A 20436-nucleotide genomic window follows, 5' to 3' on the forward strand; every position below is an offset into this window, starting at 1 on the left:
GCTTTGTAGTAAGGTGGGGACCGGTGTTTTTATCTTAGAGATGAGGGATCGTAATTTTCTGCCTGGGAGTTGTATGCATTTTATCCCATGTGATTTTAAGACTCTACAAACCTGTTGTGATAGGTTTGGGTAGTATGGGATATTGGCGCTTGTGGCTGAGCCATTACCTTGGATGTTTCTGTTGGTCGTTACGTAGCCATGTGTCTGTAGTTACACCTGTCAATGGTATTGATGGGATAGCCACACCTCGTGAGATCCGCCTTGACTTTAACAATTTCGGTGCGCCTCTCATTTACAGAGTTAGAGTGTGTCCCGGCACGAGTTAGCAAGGTTCGTGCAGTGGCAAGAAGATTTACCAACTTCCGGTCAGCACACGCGTGTGCTGACCAGAAGTTGGTAAATTGGCCAGCACACATTGGTTTACGATGGACAGTTGTCTTCAAGCACGTGCCCTCGCGCCGGACAAGGGTGTCTAAGTATGGTATGGTGTTGTCCGACTCTAGCTCAATGGTGAATTTTATGAAAGGTGAGAGAGAATTGAGGTGGTCTAAGATTCGGTCACCTGAATTTCTGGGGATAACCACGAACACATCGTCCACGTAGCGACACCAAAAGGTAATGGGATCTGGTATATTTGTAAATGCACGACTCATAAGAGTTTACTAACTTCTCATCTTAAATTATAATTTTATTCAGTAACGGTAATAAAGATGAGTGTAAAAATTTAAAATGAAACAATTTTATTTTTTTTTTTTTTGAGACCTGAGATTTGAGCCCCCCCCACGATTTAAGAGGCCCCAGGCGCGCGCCTCGTGCGGAAATCCGCCACTGTCTGCCACGTGTCTCATTAATTCATCTGACATCCATTTAGGTCTAGGCCTTGAACGGTATTTCTTAGTTGGTATGAAAAGCCTAATAGTTTCTATAATTATGTATTTCCTTGAATGCTTCCCATTTAGAATTTGTTATTTGCTATAGGAAGATATGGCAAATAACAACTTTGACATTGGGGATTTGGTGCTCTTCTCCTCCTTCCTCTGCAGTCACCAGTGCTTTATATTTTGACTTCTGAGCTTTGGAGAGTAATTCAAGTCTCATTATGTGATTATATACACACTGTGCATTTTTATTTTGCTAGAGCCCTCGAGAATTAAGAGACCCTGTCGCAATCGCTCCACGGCTTTCCCTTAAATTCGACTTAAAAAAAAAAAAAAAAAAAAAAACATCCTTACTCACTCCTAATTTGTCCAATCCTTCTCTAAATTCGCACTATCCACTTCCGCAATACCAGATGGAAGTTTATATCAATAGTCTAGCTGAAAGCTAATTTCTGCAACCATCCTTTTCAATTTAAACTTGTGACTCATTGTGTGTGTGTGTGTGTGTGTGTGTGTGTGTGTGTTCCCTGTGGAAGAGTAAAGATGACATTGGCATTTAGTTTATTCATCCACTGTTAGAGACTAACCAACCCCACCATGGTGATAAAATGCATTTAAAAGTTTCTCACTTCCCATTATGTAGGTGTAGTTATCAAAAACACTAAGATGACAACTTTCCGGTATGTGAAACGATTGCTGCTGTTATGACTCATGCATAATTATATGATTGGAATTCAGTACCAAAGCAATCCCCGAAAGGGGACAATAGAGAGGGACATGCAGACCGGATAATCAACAGAATGCATTTTCAGTAACAAATGACTTTAACCTTGAACACTGAAGTATCAAACATCATACACGAGAGCGCATGCGTTCTTCTAGGTCTTTGATACAAGTATTGTAACTGAGATAAGGTCAGGCTGTTCTACATTATGTGGCAACTGAAATTCTTCCGTTCTTTTCATAACATTTTTTTTTTTTTGAAATTAGAGAAGAAAATTGCCGTTCTTTGTATCTCATGGCTGATCAAACCACTTGAAAATCTGATTCGATGGCATATCTTAAACTACATTTAATATGCAAACGTTAAGGGGGTTCAATAGTTTTTCAAATGTGTAGCCACCATCTGTCGAGATTTCAATATAATTGTGTGTAGCCATCTATAAATAAATCATAATCACTACCAAAAACACAATAAGCATACATGTCAAGAAAGAATATTCATCAATGCGTAAAAATCATACCAATTTCTAACACGAATAGAAGATTACACAAGGATCAGCCCTCACTCAGGACTTAAATAGAATGAGATTTGAACCAAAGCATACGAAGAACTCCCAGACTATGTAATTATAGATGAATTCTCCTAAAGGAAGTGGCAAAGCCTCAAGCCATGACTAATTTAGGCTTTTTTTTTTTTTTTTTCCAGCAGGAACAAAGATTATTATTATCTCATTGTAATGTTGTGTGACCAGGAGTGGATCTAGGTTCTTGGGAACCAGTGCTGGCTTTCTTGGTATTAGTATAATGCGTATGGCTCAATCACGGATTTTGTACGTTGGCATTCGAGGTGAGCGGACGCGCTTAGACAGGGCTCCACAGTTAAGTGGTTTACTTTTGGACAGTGCTTTTAAATATTTGATTTATTTAGATATTGTTGGATTATTTTGTTATAGGTTTTCCTGTAACTGTTTGATTTTAATAATATTATAGATATAATTTTTTAAAGTTACTTTCATTGATATTTATTTAATTTTATAATGGTAGTTACGAGATCTGCCTTAAACACGTCACAGGGTATCGTGACTCACACGGAAATAGCAGATGGCGATTTACGGGTGAGTCATGATTTAATCCGTTGTGGAACCTGTGGAATGTTTTCCAAGGTCGACCTGGTGACTAATCCTACCTCACCTGGGGATTCTTTTCTTTGTGATCGATGTAAGGAGTGCACCGATCTTAAATTACAATTTGGTGCACTGATGGAACAATTTGAGTCCCTGAAAAAACGAGTGCTTGCCCTCGAAAATAATGCATCTGGGAGCTCGTCAGGGACTCAAAACTCCAGCAATCTACCAAGTGATGCACACCCGATTCGAGCCTCAAAACAGAAAAACCAAGTGCAAACTACTCTGGTTAAAAAGGACATTGTTTTATTAGGAGACTCCATTGTCAGGGAAACGGGGAATATTATTATTCATGTGGGGACAAGCGATATTAAACGTACACGATCTGACGATTTGTTGGAAAAATACAGGACCATGCTGAGGAAATGTCGCGAGCTAGGCCATAATGTCTATGTGTCTGCAATTCTGCCCAGACACGATAGGAGGAATTATATGTTAAGAGCCTTGTGGATTAACTCAGGACTTGAAGGAATCTGCAAGGCTTTAGGGGGTAAATTTCTCTCAGCATGGCCCACACTTGTAGGTAGAAGGAATCTGTTTTGTAGAGACGGGATACACTTAAACAAAGGTGGTGCAAAAGTTTTTGCCAGTATTATTGAGGATACCTTAAAGGCTCAGAGAAACTGCTAGTTAGCGGGGATGTGGGTAATACTGACACGCGTTTATCTGATAATATTGGTCAATGTAACTCTTGCACATACCTTAAGAGTTCTTATCTGTTACCCCAACTGGACGTATTATCTAGATGTTCTGGGGCCAAAGACGTTTCACGTGAGCGGGTAGCTAATATCAGCTAATATTAGGTTGTTAAATATACAAGAACAGTAAATCTTAATTGTTTATACAGTAACGTTAGAAGTGTCGTCAATAAAATGAGCGAATTCGAACTGCTGGTGAAAACAAGTAGCGCGGACATAATAGGGCTTACAGAGACGTGGTGCCACCAGGAAATTGGGGATGATGAGTTTCAGTACGGCTTGTATAATGTATTTAGGAAGGATAGAGTAGATAGAAGGGGCTGATAATGCTTCTTATCAGAAGCAGCCTGAGTGCGACGATAGCTGTTTGTTTGTTTGTTGTTTTGTTGGTTTTTAGGAGCATTAGCAACTAAGGCCATATTGCTCCGGGATATGCGGTGGTCATTCCTTGACCTTTCCGCATCCTCCGTATTTGTGGTGACGGGCTCGAACCCCGGTATAATCAAGAAGCGTGTGCTGCGCACTGCTGCTCCTTCCCACCTGGCTACGGAGGCGCCCGCGACGATAGCTTTCCCGGATTCAGACATTTCACATGCTAGTATAGAGTCTGTATGGTGTGAGATAGTTGGAAACAAAGGTATAATGCGAGTAGGAGTAATCTACAGGCCAGGTGATTGTGAAGATTATGACAAAAGCCTCTACATGCAAATGGAATGGGCAAGTAAGCGTCAATGCCTTATTATGGGTGATTTCAATTTGCCTCTAATTGATTGGAGTAAATGGGAAGGAAACTCGACATGGGGAACAAAATTTTTAAATCAACTAGATGACTGTTATTTGTATCAACATGTCAGGGAAAGTACTAGAGAAAAGAATATCCTAGACCTCATCATCACACATGAATCTGATGACATAACAGGGCTGACAGTAGAGGAACCAGTAGCGGGAAGTGATCTTGGAGTTCTACGGTGGATGATGACGAGAGAGGTAGCAGAAGTAAAAGGCAAAGGAATGGGTTTTAATTTCAGAAAAGGAAATTACGATGCCTTAAGGTACTACATGGCCTCTATTAACTGGGTAGATATCGCGCAGAGAATGAATACAATTGAACTGTGGTACGCTTTTAAAACATTAATCACAGATGCCTTGAATGCGTATATACCATTAAAAAAATACTCCACGAGAAGGGTTCCAAGTTGGATGAATAGTGAAGTTGCCACATTACTTGAGCAGAAAAAGGTGGCATGGAAAAGTTACAGAGCAATAAAAAGTACTGAAGCCTATAACAGCTACAGGAATGATCTGTAACAGAGCCACAGAAAAGATTTGACAGGCAAAGGCAGTTTATGAGAAATCACCAGCAAACAGAGCAAAGAGGGGGGATAAGAATTCTTCACATATATAAATGCCAAGAAGAGCAGGACAAACCACATCGGACCTTTACGTAAGGGAAAGGGGATAGTAATAAATACACCAGCTGCTGTTGCAGATGAACTCAACAGTTATTTTGCATCGAAAAGCCTTTTGAGGCAAATGAAAAGCCTTTTGAGGCAATGGGAAATTGTGGGAGCGAAGTTAAAAAATATGTAATTAATGATATTGAAATTTCGCAAGATTATTTAATGAAAAAACTTTCGAGCCTACAGACCAGTAAGGCTCCTGGAGTTGATGGAATATACCCTATAATCTTAAGAGAGGCGGCAAGAGAGTGCATTGAACCATTGAGGCTAATTATGCGAGCATCACTAGACTCTGAGGAGATTCCCTTTGATTGGAAAAGTGCAAATGTATCTCCCATACATAAGGGTGGCTCTAAAAGTGAAGTTGGAAATTATCGACCTGTCAGTCTGACTTCAGTAGTAGGGAAAATCATGGAGGCAATGATCAAGGGTGGAATTCAGGATCATTTGGATAGAATTGAAATTCTCAAGGATACTCAGCATGGTTTTGTAAAGGGAAAATCATGTTTAACAAATCTGGTTCGCTATTTCGAAAGGGTCACTCACGAGCTGGATTTAGGGAATAATTTCGACATTGTTTATTTAGATTTCAGCAAAGCTTTTGACTCAGTCCCACATGAGCGGTTGCTTTATAAGCTGGAACAGGTTGGAATCACTGGGAAAATCCTTAGATGGATAGAAGGATGGCTTCAGGGCAGGAGGCAGAGGGTTGTGATAAATGGCTATTCCTCAGATTGGGTTGATGTAAGAAGTGGGGTTCCCCAAGGATCAGTATTAGGACCACTGTTATTTTTAATTGTCATAAACGACATTGATGAAGGGATAGAGGGCGTGATGTCTAAATTTGCAGATGATGTTAAAATTGGTAGAGTAGTTAATGATCACTGTCAAGCTGAGTTTCTTCAGAGAGACCTAGATAGACTTCAAGAATGGTCAGAAAAATGGCAGCTGTGCTTTAATCCAACAAAGTGTAAGGTATTACAACTCGGAAACAGTAATCCCAAAATAACTTATTCACTTGGTGGAGTTCAACTAAACCCAGTACTGGAGGAAAGGGACTTGGGTGTTACGATACGGTCAGACATGAAATTCTCTGAGCATTGTAAACAGGTTGCAAGAAAGGCCCGTGGTGTCCTATCGATGATCTATCGAACTTTTGCAAGTAGAGATAATCCCATTATATAAGGCCTATGTTAGACCACACTTGGAATACTGTGTTCAAGTATGGAGACCGCACCTAAAGAAAGACATCGAGCTTCTTGAAAGGGTGCAAAGACGGGTAACTCGCCTGGTGAGATCGGCAAAAGGGCGTCCTTATGAAGAAAGACTTCGAATATGCGGGTTGCAGAGTTTGGAAACTAGACACCTTAGAGGAGATTTGATTGAGGTTTTTAAGACTCTGAGAGGCATCAGTAAAATGAATGAGGACAAAATTTTCAAGATTATAAATGATGCTAGAACTAGGGGACATAAATTCAAGTTACGGGGGTAAATGTTTAGACTGGACTGCAGGAAGTTTTATTTTAGCCAGCGAGTTATAAATTACTGGAATAAGTTGCCTACATGGGTGGCAGAGGCCGACAGTTTGGAGAAATTCAAAGGTCATCTGGATAGTACTTTCGGGTAAGGGAAGCGCATAGGATGATAGGTTTAATTTCCTTTTTATTTATTTTTTATTTTATTTTTTTATTTATTAATTATTATTATTTAGTTATTTGTTTTATTTATTTATCTAATATTTGTTTTTATCATTTTGTTCGGATTTTTTTTTTTTTTTTGGCTGGTGCAGCATAAGCCATAGGCTTTCTTGCACCGTACGGCCGTTACTAATACTAATACTAATACTAATCAGTTAAATAAATGTGGTCACTTACTGAATAATATAATCGGCCAATTAAAAGGAGCTCCTCTCTCACCAATATTCCATTTGTTATTGTTAGTAATGACAGCAATCAGTGTAGATATATAATATTTTAGGAACATATTTTAGAAAGTTGTTCAAATGTTGTTTGACTATAAAACCAGGGTCGTGTCATCCTAACATTCTAATCATGAAAACTTCGCGATTTGTGGAGGATTTTGGTTGAAAAGCTGACTCCCCGTTTTAATCATTTAAAAATTCGAATGTCAAGAGTCTGTATGTACTGTAAATAATAAATAAAAAACGTTTTACAAATTAATAATAACACTCTACCACAAAAAATAGAAGTTAGGTATTTGGGGCCCGTGGACGCGAGGGGGCCAAGGGCTCAAGCTCTGTTAGCCATGCCTGGATTCGCCCCTTTGTACATACAGGTTTGAATACATACAGGTTTGAAAGTCACATTTTAGCGAGGATGTAGAACTGTTAGAACAGGCGCAGATAAGGACAACAAGGTTAGCCATTGGCACAAAAGGGTAGGTACTCTTACCATGAAAGACTTCATTTCTGTAACTTGCAGCGTCTGAAAACTAGGCACCTGCGAGAAGACCTGATTGAAGTGTTTAAGACTTTAAATGGATTGAGTAAAGTAAATGGCAGGGGGATTCCTACTCTTTCTCGGAAGACACACACACACACACCTTTTTAAATTCTGTTTGAAGTTTACCAATATTTCATCTTTTCTTAATGGATTACAATACTTATTTTATGTTTTTTTTTTTTAATTTAAACATTTAAATAATGCTGTTTTTCAAATCTTTCATTTAATAAAAAAATAAATAATAATTCTGATGAAAATTAAAGAAAAAAACATAAGAGGCATAAAATATAAAGGTGAAAGTATAAATTTTTTTCCATTTTTTTAGTTTTAAAAAGCGTCATGTGCATATATTTCTGCTTATTATTTGTAAAATGGATTTAAATAATTTTAGAAACATTTAAAAATATGAAGACTCATTTAATTGGCGGACTGGTGCAAGATCTTATCTTAATTGTCATCATCTGAATCCTCTGTGGATTTCTCCTTCTCGAAATACTCTCCCTTGAACTTTACACACTTTCGCCACCGTCATACCCACACATTAAATGCTTCTTGCAAGCCATTTTTCCAAAGACTGCGAAGTACTTCGGTTGTGGCTCTGCGAGCATCGTTGTGAAACGCGAAACGCTTGCCTTTCAGAGCTTTCTTCATACGTGGAAACAGGAAGAAATCACACGGGGCTAAGTCCGGTGAATAAGGGGGATGTGGCAGAACCTCAGCACCTATGGCAGTGATTACTGCCTGCACAATATTAGCCAAATGGAGCCAAAAGTTCGGCCAAACCGGAACATGGTTGTCCTACCAAGAGACTCATTACCATACGCTTCATTCACCTCTCTAACCGTTTCCGATGAATTAAAGTCTTATCTGATACAATAACGAATCACATATCGTTGTTCAATCTGTATGTCCGACATGATACTTGCTTCGAAACGATCGTGAGTGATATCCGACTAAAAACTCTTTGGGCAAAAACTGCCATGTTCACACAGAGTCTGCTCAGTAGCGATCAGGGAAGTGACAGTTATGGAAAGTTTGCACCAGTACACTATTGTCAGTGAAAAAGTGTAACAAAGTGGCGCTGTACCTGCTGAGTGTAAAAAATCTATAACTCTGGGAAAACGATAAACAAATAATTCAAAAGTCATATCCACTAAAAATTTGTCTTATTTAGGAATCTTCAGAAGATCATAGATTTTTATTGCCAACCGACAATTACCATCCGTTATTTTCGAGATGTACCTCACAGGTGTAGCGCTAGCACTGCCGAGTTAAAGAAGGATTGGAAAAATTAATGGAAGAGATGGTCAAATAAATTAGTATTTTTTTTTAATGCCTGATGCTGGATATGCTTGCTTATACAGCATCAGTCATTAATATATCATCATATTACCACTACTAATACTAAATTGGGTACTATACACACAGAGCCTTCATGCTGCCATAAGGTTATTCAATATGCAATAAATTCCAATCCTCTTTGAGAGTAGATTTTAGCTCATGTGGGATTGTTAGGGAAAGTAGCACTCTCAGTTTGTCTCCCCAAAGAGTCCCATACATATTCTGAAAAGTTCAGGCCTGTGGATTTGGCAGGCCATTCCATTCCCTGGATATCTTCGCTTTCCAGAAATTCGTCAGTTAACCATTCATCTTCTCCTTTGGGAAAGTGAGTTATCGTCCATAAAAGGAATCGAGGACTAACTGCACTCAGAAACAGCCTCAAATAGTATAGAATTTCATCTCTATATCGTCTAGCAATCAATTTTCGCCCTCAGAGACATGAAGGAGACGTGGTCATTAATGGTTAAACCTCCCTACACGATTATTCCACCACACCAAAACTGTCTTTTCCCATATATTAGAGCACCAGCATCACGTTCGCTCCAGCGTGAATAATAATTATCGACATAATCGATAATCATTATTCGTACCGAATCTTGACTTACCAGAAAGTTCCCAATTTCAGTAATTTCTACTCCAGAATAAACTGGATCTACCGTCCAGACACAAGTTTATACGTATCATGATCCCACTGTTTCGAAAAAATATACACTGGTAGACAAAAATTAAGGATATAAAGGACAAAAACGAGAAAAGTATGCAAAATAATTGATACGAATCATTGATATATAGCAGCTATTGATAAAATAGAGGAGAAAAGATTGGAGTGGTTTAGCCATGTGAAGAGAATTGAGGACGACAGATTGCCCAGAGGAGCCATGGAGAAGAAAAAAATAGAGGAAGACCAAGAAGGACGTGGATAGAGGGTGTGAGAGAAGATATGAATAGAAGAGGACTGGTGAATGGAGATTGGGAAGATAGAAGAAAATCGGAAAAAAAAGAATAAAGGAATGACTTTTCGATGTTAGGTTGAGGAGAACCGTTGTAATAACGGAATAAATCCTAACAAGTTAAAGGGTCTTTGCAGTCTTGACACAACATAATTTTCCAGAAGAGCAATTCGTAACTAATAAAGTTTTGGGAGTGGTCGACAACTCGAAAATTTATCCAGAGCGTCCCATATATACGCAATGAGATTCAGGTCTGGCGACTTCAAGAAACAGCTTTACTGAAGAAAGTCTTCCGACAACTGTGCTCTGTGTTGTGAGAGCATTATCACCTATTAGCTTGGGGGAACTTGGGGGACTATTACGCTCATACTAGCAGGTTTAAGTTTTCTCTCGAATGTACGCAGCTCAGTATATGCATTGCACAACAGGACTCGACAAATTTGGATCTAGTCGCAACTGCCGAAAGTTATTTGGTTGGGGGAGGGGGGGAAGTACAGCATTCTAAAAAACAAGCCCTCTAGAACAGTCATGCTTTTAACTCTATTCATGTGATGAGGGTGTTGTCATAGTAGGGTTTTAGGACCATCAGTGACAAAAGCCATATTGCTCCGTGTGCTTTGTCTGTAAATTGCTTGTGTTCTGAGGTCAATATTCTCATTTCTGGATGAAAAACTAAAGTTTCCAGGAGAAAAAACTATGCTACCTCGTCTGAGACCGACTAACTCGGCCATGTTGTGAAAAAGGCCCATAAAAGTTCCAGCATCATCGACGGGACTCGAATTAAGGTCTTTTCCACTCGGTGTGGGATGTGATGAGGTTAAAGCATATATTCTTATAATGCCAGCTTCCCAAAGCAGCCGATATCAATCACCCTCATACCTCCTAGTTAAAGGCAAGTTTCTGCATAACTATTCTACAACTGTCTTTCCTCAATTTGAATTTATGTCCCCTCCGGTTCGTAATCTGAGCCAGAGGAAGAATTCCATCAGCATTGAGCTTGCTCAAACTACTCAAGGCCCTATACACCTCAATCAGATCACCTTGCAGGTGCTTGTCTCTAGACGTTACAATTTGCAGAACTTAAACCTTTCTTGATAAGAGGACCCATTCGTCCCCCTCACCCATCTTGTTGCCCTTCTCTGTACTTGTTCTAGCAACTCTATAAAATGAGGCATCCAGATCTGTACGCAGTACACAAGACGTGGCCTTATACAAATGGACAATCACCTCCTTATCCCTGTGAGCAGTGCAGACAGGTTGCTCTGGCAACCTGTCTGCACTGCTCACAAAACTTCATATCTGTCTGCATAATTACCCCCGGGTCTTTATCTTTCTCTACAACCATGAGTGTAATTCCGCACAGTTAATAGATTTCTCTGGGGTCACTGCTAGCCATATGCAGTACTTTGCATTTGTCAATGTTACTTTCAGTTGCCACTTCTCAGCCCATCTGCCCAACTTTTCTAGATCCTGTTATAGTAGCATACTGTCATTACCGCCATTAACAACCCTACCAACCTTAGTATCATCTCCAAAGTTGGACATTAAGCCTGATATATTTATCAATGTCATTGATAAATATACAAAACAACAACAATGAGCCCAACACTGAACCCTGGAGGACTCCACTAACATCAGAATCGTCAGGTATGGAAATGTAGCCTCAAACAGCAGAATAAACTATTTTCACAACTATTTGCTCAGATCTTGGACTGCTTCACAGCGGATTCACCTATTCTGGTGATGCTGTACAATTTAAAAAGACATTACCAACTTAGGCAGCACTCTGAACAATGGTATTTGTCTGAAGTTCACCCATGCTCCTTTGTTTATGTTGAGCTTGAGTTCAACATAAACAAAGACCACCCAGGTCAATCTAGCATTAGCATTAGCATTAGTAGAGGCATTTGATGCAAGAAAGCAAGCTTATGCAGCATCAGCCAAAAAAAAAAAAAAAAAAAAAACCACTTCCACTTCACCCCTCTGTTCTTTCAAAATACCTGTCCAGCTGAGCCTTAAACTTATTTAGGCTATCAACCTCCACCACAAGGGATGGCAGTCTGTTCCACCAACCAACCACCCGCTGGCTAAAGGCAAATTTCCGCACGTCTATCCTACATCTGTCTTTCCTCAATTTGAATTTATGCCCTCTCAGGTGATTTTTCTGAGCTAGAGGAAGAATCCCATCAGCATTGAGCATGCTTAAACCATTCAAGGCTTTATACACCTCTATCAGATCACCTCGCTGGTGCCTAGTCTCCAGACACTGTAATTTGCAAAACTTAAGCCTTTCTTCGTAAGAGCACCCCTTTGTTCCATTCACTAATCTTGTTGCCCTTCTCTGTACTCGTTCCAGCAGCTCTACATCCTTCTTGAAATGAGGCCTCCAGACCTGTATACAGTACTCTAGGTGTGACCTGACCATTGCCTTGTACAATGGAATAATCACCTCCTTATCCCTGCTGGAAAAATTCCTGTATATCATTGACAATACTCCATGAGCTACTCTTGCAGCCCGTCTGCACTGCTCAGAGAACTTCATATCTGCCTGCACAATCACCCCCAAGTCCCTTTCATTCTCTACCACTGTCAGTGTAGTACCACAGAGTTGATACGTTGCTCTGGGGTTGCTGTTTCCCATGTGTAGTACTTTACATTTGTCAATGTTAAACTTCATTTGCCACCTCTCAGCCCATCTGCTCAACCTTTCCAGATCCTGTTGCAGCAGTGTAGTGTCAGTAGTGTCCTTGACAACCCTGCCAACCTTTGTATCATCTGCAAACTTGGACATTAAGCTTGATATACCATCATCAATATCATTTATAAATACAGAAAACAATAATGGACCCAACACTGAGCCCTGAGGGACTCCACTAATAACATTAGTCCAAGATGAGCAGTGTCCATTGATTACCACTCTCTGTCTTCTCCCACTCAGCCACCCCTTTATCCATAGCAGCAATTTGCCTCCAATGTCACACTGCTCCAATTTGTGTAGCAGTCTTCCATGTGCAACAGTATCAAAAGCCTTTCTAAGATCCAAGTATATAATATCAAAGTTATTCCCTGCATCCAGTTCTTTTGTGACTGCATCATAGCATCCAATCAAGTTGGTCAGGCAAGACTTCCCCTTAACAAAACCATGCTGTGTCTGAGCTATAACTGAAGTCTTGTCTAAATGATCCTGCAGTGCTTCTTTAACCAGTGCCTCCATTAATTTTCCTGGAACAGAAGTTAAGCTCACAGGTCTATAATTACTTGTGTCAGCCTTTGATCCTCCTTTGTGAATTGGGGTCACATTTGCACATTTCCAGTCTATGGGTACCTCCCCTGAGTCCAAGGAAGCTCTCATAATTATGGCTAAGAGTTTGCTTACTTCCTTTGCTGCCTCCTTTAATATAACTGGATAGATCCCATCCACCCCGGGTGCCTTTCTTGTGTTTATCTTCAACAGTTTCTCCTCCACTTTACTCCCAGTTATTTCAAGATTCTGTAGCTTACTGCTAGAGTTGAATACACCTCTGGCATTCCCCTCGCTGAATAACTCCTCATGTGTGAATGTCGATGCAAAATATTCATTTAGTTTGTTAGCTACCTGAGCAGGATCATCAACAGTTGACCCATCAATATCAAGTGGACCAATCTGATTCATCCCCTTCCTTCTAGAGTTTACATAAGTAAAGAACTCTTTGCTGTTTTTCTTTGCATCCCTTGCCAAGGATTTCTCGTAATCTGCCTTCGCCTGCCTAACCTCCTTTGTAACTTGGTTGCATATCAACTTGTATCTATCATAGGCTTCTGTGTCATGTGTGAATTTGTATGTATCCCATGCATTTTTCTTCTCTGCCATATGCCTCATTAGTTCATCTGTCATCCATTTTGGCCTAAACCTTGAACAATATTTCTTAGTTGGTATGTAAAGCCTAGTAGCTTCCAAGATAAGTTCTTTGAATGCTTCCCATTTTGAATTTTCTGTTGGTAACATCATCAGTTGGTCCCACTGTATAGAATTTAAATACTGTCTCAGTCCATCGTAGTCGCCTTTACGGAAGCAATAACCCTTCCCTTTACCCCTAATGGTAGTTACCTCTTTGAGTAAATCCCACTTCAGCACACTGTGATCACTGCCACCTAGTGGTTCATTTATCTGCAGATTCTTAATGCATGAAGAATCACTGCTGATAATCAAATCAAGAGTATTACTCCCTCTAGTTGCCTCCCGAACATGCTGATGTAGAAAACAATCATCCAATAAATCCACAAAAGCCCTGCTAGTGTGTGAGTAACCAGCCCCCAAATTCCAGTCAATATCTGGGAAATTAAAATCTCCCATTATAAGACTGTCTGATTTACTGGCCCACTCTATTTCCCTGTACAGTTCCTTATTATACTCATCAGAGTCATTAGGCCTATAGCACACTCCTACTCTCAATTTAGATCTCCCAATGCTTATGTCACACCAAACTGACTCAAAACTGCACTGTCCAGCGATGTCGACTGGCTTCACTTCCTTGGTTTTTATGTGTTTCTTAACTAATAGCATAACCCCTCCCCCCTTCCTATCCTGTCTATCCTTTCTGTAGACGTTGTACTCCCCAAATTGCAGTTCTGCATCCCTTATATCTGTGTGACACCACGTCTCTGATATCCCAACAATATCTGCCTTTGATGTTTTGAGCAAAACCTCAAATTCATCAAATTTATTTACTAAACTCCTAGCATTGGTGTACACGCAAGTATACCTGCACCTGTTTCTATTCTTAGCTACCCTAACACAACCCATGTGTTTACTTGTACCGCAATGGCTCCCAGCAGTCTCTGAAATACCATGCATCTTGTTTTTCAGGCTTCTGCTCATTCTAATAGAAGCAGTGCAAGAATCTCTTTCACCTCTGCCAGTGGCTACTGTCAATCTATTGGTCTTTGTCTCCCCCCAAGCTAGCAGTTTTCCGACCCACCTAACACTGCCTCGATAGCATCAGCAAATATTCTTGCACCCTTTCTATTTAAGTGTATCCCATCCCTGTAGAAGCAATCTCTCCTGTTAACAAGTACAGTCCAGGCTGAAAAAATTCTACCCCTTGAGCCTTGCACAATCTTTCCAGGGCCGAATTGATCGACAAGGCTCTCATCATATACTCCCTCCTATCGTGTCTGGGCAGAATTGCAGACACTTTCAAATTCAACCCTAATTCTCGGCTTTTGTTCAACAGTGACCTGTACTTGTTAAGTAATTCTGCCGGTCTCCTACTCTTAATATTATTAGTGCCAACGTGTACAACTATATCACCTTTTGTGCCCTTAAAAGATGATATTCGCTCTACAACGTCATCAACCTTTGCCCCTGGCAGACATACCCTGGTCCTGTTCCACCTATCTTTTTTACAAAGCATATTCCCCGTTTCCCTGACAATAGAGTCACCAACAACTACTAGTTCCTTCGGGACCAGCGCATTCTGCCTTGGGGGTTGTCTCTGTGTCACGCGATGCCCAAGTGTAAGCTCTGGCGTTGATGTGGGCAGCTGAGAGCTTGATGGGCCCCTCAATTTAGTTTCTTCGAGGGCATCCACCCTGTCCTTCAAGCTCTCATATAGGCCCACAAGAACGCCGAGTTGTTGGCTGATATCGATACACTCCTTGCATCGCGCACACACAAAGACATCCCCCTTGGCAGTATCATGTCCCGTACCCGATTGCTCTGCAAATATCAAGCAAACAGTGCATTTTATAAGGCTGTGAGTCAGAGGACAACTGCCCCCCTCAGTTCTGCTCTGAGCCACAGCGCTTCCATTAGCTTGAGCCTTTTGCTTTGCTGCTCTGGTCTGAGTCATGATTCTATTAATTTATTAATTAATTATGTTATGTTATTAATTATGTTAAATATAATTAATTATATTACGTTTGTAATCTAAGTCGTTATATGTATTTATTTAAACGTACAATTCAACTGCTAACGAAGTTCAACTAACGCTATCTAGTACGGCATACAACTATCGTATCACAATGGCGGGAAAATTTACGAACAGTAGCGGAGTTGAAACACGTGGAAACCTTTACCGATACTTTTATGCAATTACAAGGCCGAGTAAAGAATAAATACACCACGTTAATCAGAAAATCACAAAATAATGTTATACTACTAAATTTTAATCAAAAGTTTTAGAAAAACAATAATTTCAAAACAATAAATAAGAAAAATCCACTTAGCGGCTTGGAACACGACCGTCTCTAGTAGCCTCGTCAGCAGACTCTGATTGAAAAGTACGCCAGGGGTGGGATTCGAACCCACGACCACAACAAGTGTGGACCAGAGCTCTGCCTATTTGTTTACTCTGCCAGTGTTTATTCTCTGGCAAGGTTAATGAACTCTGTAGTGGCAGATTCTGGCGCCTTAACCACTCGCCCACCCTAGCACTTCTGATGAATACCTTCACAGGATGTGTGAAATAATCTATATATAAGATGATATTGGAATCACTACTATTTGCAGAGAAGGGCTCGTTTCATCCAGGTCATGATATAGCATTTAGACTCCAAAAACAGTGATCCAATGTGATGTTTATGGGCAGGACTCTACAAACACTGTGTCAATAGCCACAGTGTTTGTAGACTAGCCACAGTGTTTGTAGAGTCTACAAACACTGTGGTTTGTAGTTTGTAGAGTCCACATCTAACAGCCGACTAGACTGATCTGTACAATACTAGCCGCCAAGTGGGATCACTTAGTGGCTATTGACACAGTGTTTGTAGAGTCCTGCCCATAAACATCACATTGGATCACTGTTTTTGGAGTCTAAATGCTATATCATGATCTGGATGAAACGAGCCCTTCTCTGCAAATAGTAGTGATTCCAATATCATCTTATATATAGATTATTTCACACATCCTGTGAAGGTATTCATCAGAAACATTCCGACCTAATGGCTGAAAATCAAAAGAGAGTTGTTGTGATGTCATCTAAATATACTGTCTAGACTCTAATGTGAGTGTATGTGCGTGTTGAGAGCCAAAGGAACCAAAACTATGAGGCATAAGTATATTCTGTCTGTAACTATGTGTATTATTGAGTCAGTCTGATGACCTAAGAATACACCAGTTATGTAAAGTGCGTGTGTTCTGAGGTCGATTTTCTGTTTGTTTGCTGGACGAAAAACCCGCGTTTCCGGGAGAAAAAACCATGACCGACTAACTCAGTCACGTTGTGGAAAATACCCATTAAAATTCCTCCCGTCATCGACGGGATTCGAACTCAGGTCTTTTCCACCCAGTGTGGGAAGGACGGCAATCCTACAAACTGTGCTACCCACGAGTGCAATGTACTTACACATAAGTGTGTTTTTCTTAAAGGTGGAGTCACAGCGTCACGTATCCACCATTATATTACACCATTTACAAATAATGAAAGGCCCTCGTTTCGAAAGATGCTGATGAGTTTTTATGAAAGTAAAGTCAATGTCACTAAATAGATCTCCGAAATGTTTCTCTCTACTTCACAATCACTGTTAAAATTGTGGTTCAGTTTTTCCTTCAGTGATCAAGGAAGTCTTGAAGGAAAACTAAAACAAGATCCAAAGGTATTCATTATAATCATTGAATAAAGTAATAATGATATTATCATCAAAATTTAATTTCCACGTATGTACAGAAAATCCTGCTGCATTCACGGTAACCATCACCAAAGTGACCCATCAAGATAAAGGCAATGATGTGTGCCCTTCGTTCCATTAGATGACAATACTCGTAGCACAATAACGTGGTGATTATATGCTTTAACATTTAATGGTTGTAATATACGCAATATACGATATATGGATAGTCTATGCGATACGTATGAAAAAAAACTAATAATAATAATTGTCAGATCTCTTCGGGTCTGATTTTAATAAAAATTTGGAAAGTATTGCCATATCATTCTAGAAGAGACAAATGAAATCCGTCCGCTGCAAGTCGAGTTTTTACATGCGGACGGACGGACTGACAAAGAAACAATAACTGTCGAATTTCTATTGGTTTGATTTTAATTATATTTGTGATGGCTGAACAAATCTTTTTAAAATTCCCAAATATAAAATATAAAAAGGTAATCGAGTTGTTACATGCGGACGGACATGCTGAAGGCAACAGCATGAATTAATCCTGGAAGATCGCAATATTAGCGTCAAAGAAATAGTTGCAGAACTCCAAACTAGTGCAGCCTACACTTTTGTTCTCGACAAAACCTACACTGTCTAACGTTTTATGGAGAACATCATCCCAGACTTCTGATCCCTTATGAAGAAGGAAAGGGCACAATGTGCACATGAAATGTCGATATGCCAAGAAAAACTGAAATATTGCCGCATCCTGCTTATTCCCTCGACCTTGCATCCTCGAATTTCTTCCTCTTTCCTGTCCTGAAGTCCTTTCTTCTTGGAAAACACTTTGTGGCTGATGATAAGGCGATTTCTGATGCCGAGTAGTAGTTTGAAGGACACTCAGAGAACTTCTACAAAACTCGCCTGCGAAAATGTATTGGCAAAATGTCAACATAGTCGCCATTTTGTCTGATGACTATTCAAAAAGTGTAACCCAAGGTGTTTGTTTAAACCTTCTATCACAACTACTTCCTGGTGAATACAAATCTTTTTGAATCTTCCCACGTACACTAATTTGCTTTCATTTATGTGTAGGGAAAAACGTTTTCTCCCATAACCAGAATTGAATTTTCGAAGAAAATCTGATTTCCTGTCGAAAAAACTTGTACTCATAAGTTTTTGAGTACAAGTTTTGAAACGTAAAATGAAGCTAATTCAGTTGAGGGTTGTTGATAGTTGGAATACTAATCATTAACCTTTCGCTCTATTTAAGTTAGTTATAATTCGACTGTTTTAATTATAGATGTGTTCTCTTAATTGTTCTCTTTAATGTTGCTAAAATGAAACTGAAATATTTCTTCGAAGATTACCGTTAGGAAGACTAAGTCTGATGAAAGCGCGTTTTTTGCATCTATAGTTATCCAAGAAATTTTTAATGAGAAAGGAAATTTTCAAGCCAGGAAAATCGAAGTTGAAGGGCTTTAGTAATTGGCAAAGCTACACGCTTTTGAGTTAAAAGGTAAAAAAACAAAAATGTTGCGACAAGACATCAATCTTCTTGCACTATAATTCAAATGCAATGTCAAGCTATTTTCAGCCAGCCTGATTTTGAAATGCATAAACCAGATGTAACAATATTATACAAGAATAAGTCAGTGAATGTATGCGGTGCATTTCAAGCGTCTTAGGAGGACTTTTTATGTTCCTTTTTTATAACCTGGCTGAGTTAGTCGGTCTCAGGCGAGGATCGCGTGGTTTTTACTCCCAGAAACTGGGATTTTTCATCCAGCAAACAGAAAATCGCCCTCAGAACACGCGCAATTTAGAAAAAATATACGAGCAATATGGCCTTAGTCGTTGATGCTCCTAAAATCTTACAACTTTGCAAGCAGTGCATAGCAACAAACATAATATGCAAAGCTTCAGCCAGGCACAACATATGGCTGATATGGGTGAAAAAAAAATAATAAATAAAAATAATTGCCGGATTTCTATTGATCTACTTTTAATGAAATGTGAGAAGCTGAAATATAAAATTTCATGAAAATTCATTCATTGGAAGTCGAGTAATTACATAAGGACGTAGAATAAGGAATAACAATTTCCAAATTTCTATTGGCCCAATAGTAATAAAATTTGGAATGGCTAAATAAATCTTTTTAAAAGGACCAAATATGAAATTTCATGAAAATCCAACTACTGGGAGTCGAATTGTTACATGCGGACGGACGGACGGCCATGGTGGAGGTAAAAGTTAGCATACATATATGCTAACTTTTCAATATAAATTTTTTTGAATGTAGATAATTAGAATTACAAAAATACTGTAAAATACTTCAGAAATTCGAAAAATATTTAAAAATACTTAAGTATATGAAAAATCTTTCTTGGTACTAGGGCTGGTACTTTGCACTGGGTAGATGATAGTTAACCTTAGTACCAAAACTATCGGTTAGTGGGGGAAAAAATGCAATTTGAATAGGGGAGGTTAAAAAAAATCAACAATTCATTGATTTTGTTATTTTGTTTTGAATTTAATTTCAAAATAAAAATATTGCATAATAAACTCAATAATTAATACAATATTAAATAGAATAAAGCTACTTTCTCTCTCTCTCTCTCTCTCTATATATATATATATATATATACTTCCAGGAGTACAATTAGGTCTGCATAATATGGGAAGTTAGTTTCTGGAAATTATTTTTCTAGTTTTAAGAAATAATTCATATGAGTAAATAAGCATGTTTCATTTATTTATTAAAAACATATATGATGAATATTAAGCTTAATTTTAAATATTATAAAATTAATGAATAAGGATCTATTATTAATTATAGTCATTAATCTACAGTGGATTAATTCAGAGAGAAGTGGGGCAACCCTAAGTATCCCAAGGCTTGGAGATACTTAGTTGTCCCACCCTAAGTATCTCCAACATTTGACAGCCACCTTCATGGATGAACTAAAAGACGGTTAAGCAGGCAACTTCCTGGTTAACTGTGGGCTTGTTCTAAACAAAATTTCTGATAAATACAAAGAGGGCGGTAAGCAGGGGTCATCCCAGGATTTTCTAAAGTAAGGATAATAGCCCCTTTGGTCCCTGCCTAGAGCCAGCCTGAGCATAAGTAAATATTTGGCCAGTTAGAAATATTTCACACGCCA

General features: G+C 39.2%; 1 protein-coding gene across 1 annotated transcript in view; it reads right to left on the minus strand.

The window, feature by feature from the left end:
• LOC150077913 (zinc metalloproteinase-disintegrin-like MTP8) overlaps positions 1–20436 on the minus strand; it is a 241339-nt gene that overhangs the window by 120417 nt on the left and 100486 nt on the right. The window lies entirely within an intron of this gene.

The sequence above is a fragment of the Mastigoproctus giganteus genome, chromosome 11 (assembly GCF_048544385.1).
Source record: "Mastigoproctus giganteus isolate SK-2022 chromosome 11, ASM4854438v1, whole genome shotgun sequence".
Taxonomy (NCBI): Eukaryota; Metazoa; Arthropoda; class Arachnida; order Uropygi; family Thelyphonidae; genus Mastigoproctus; species Mastigoproctus giganteus.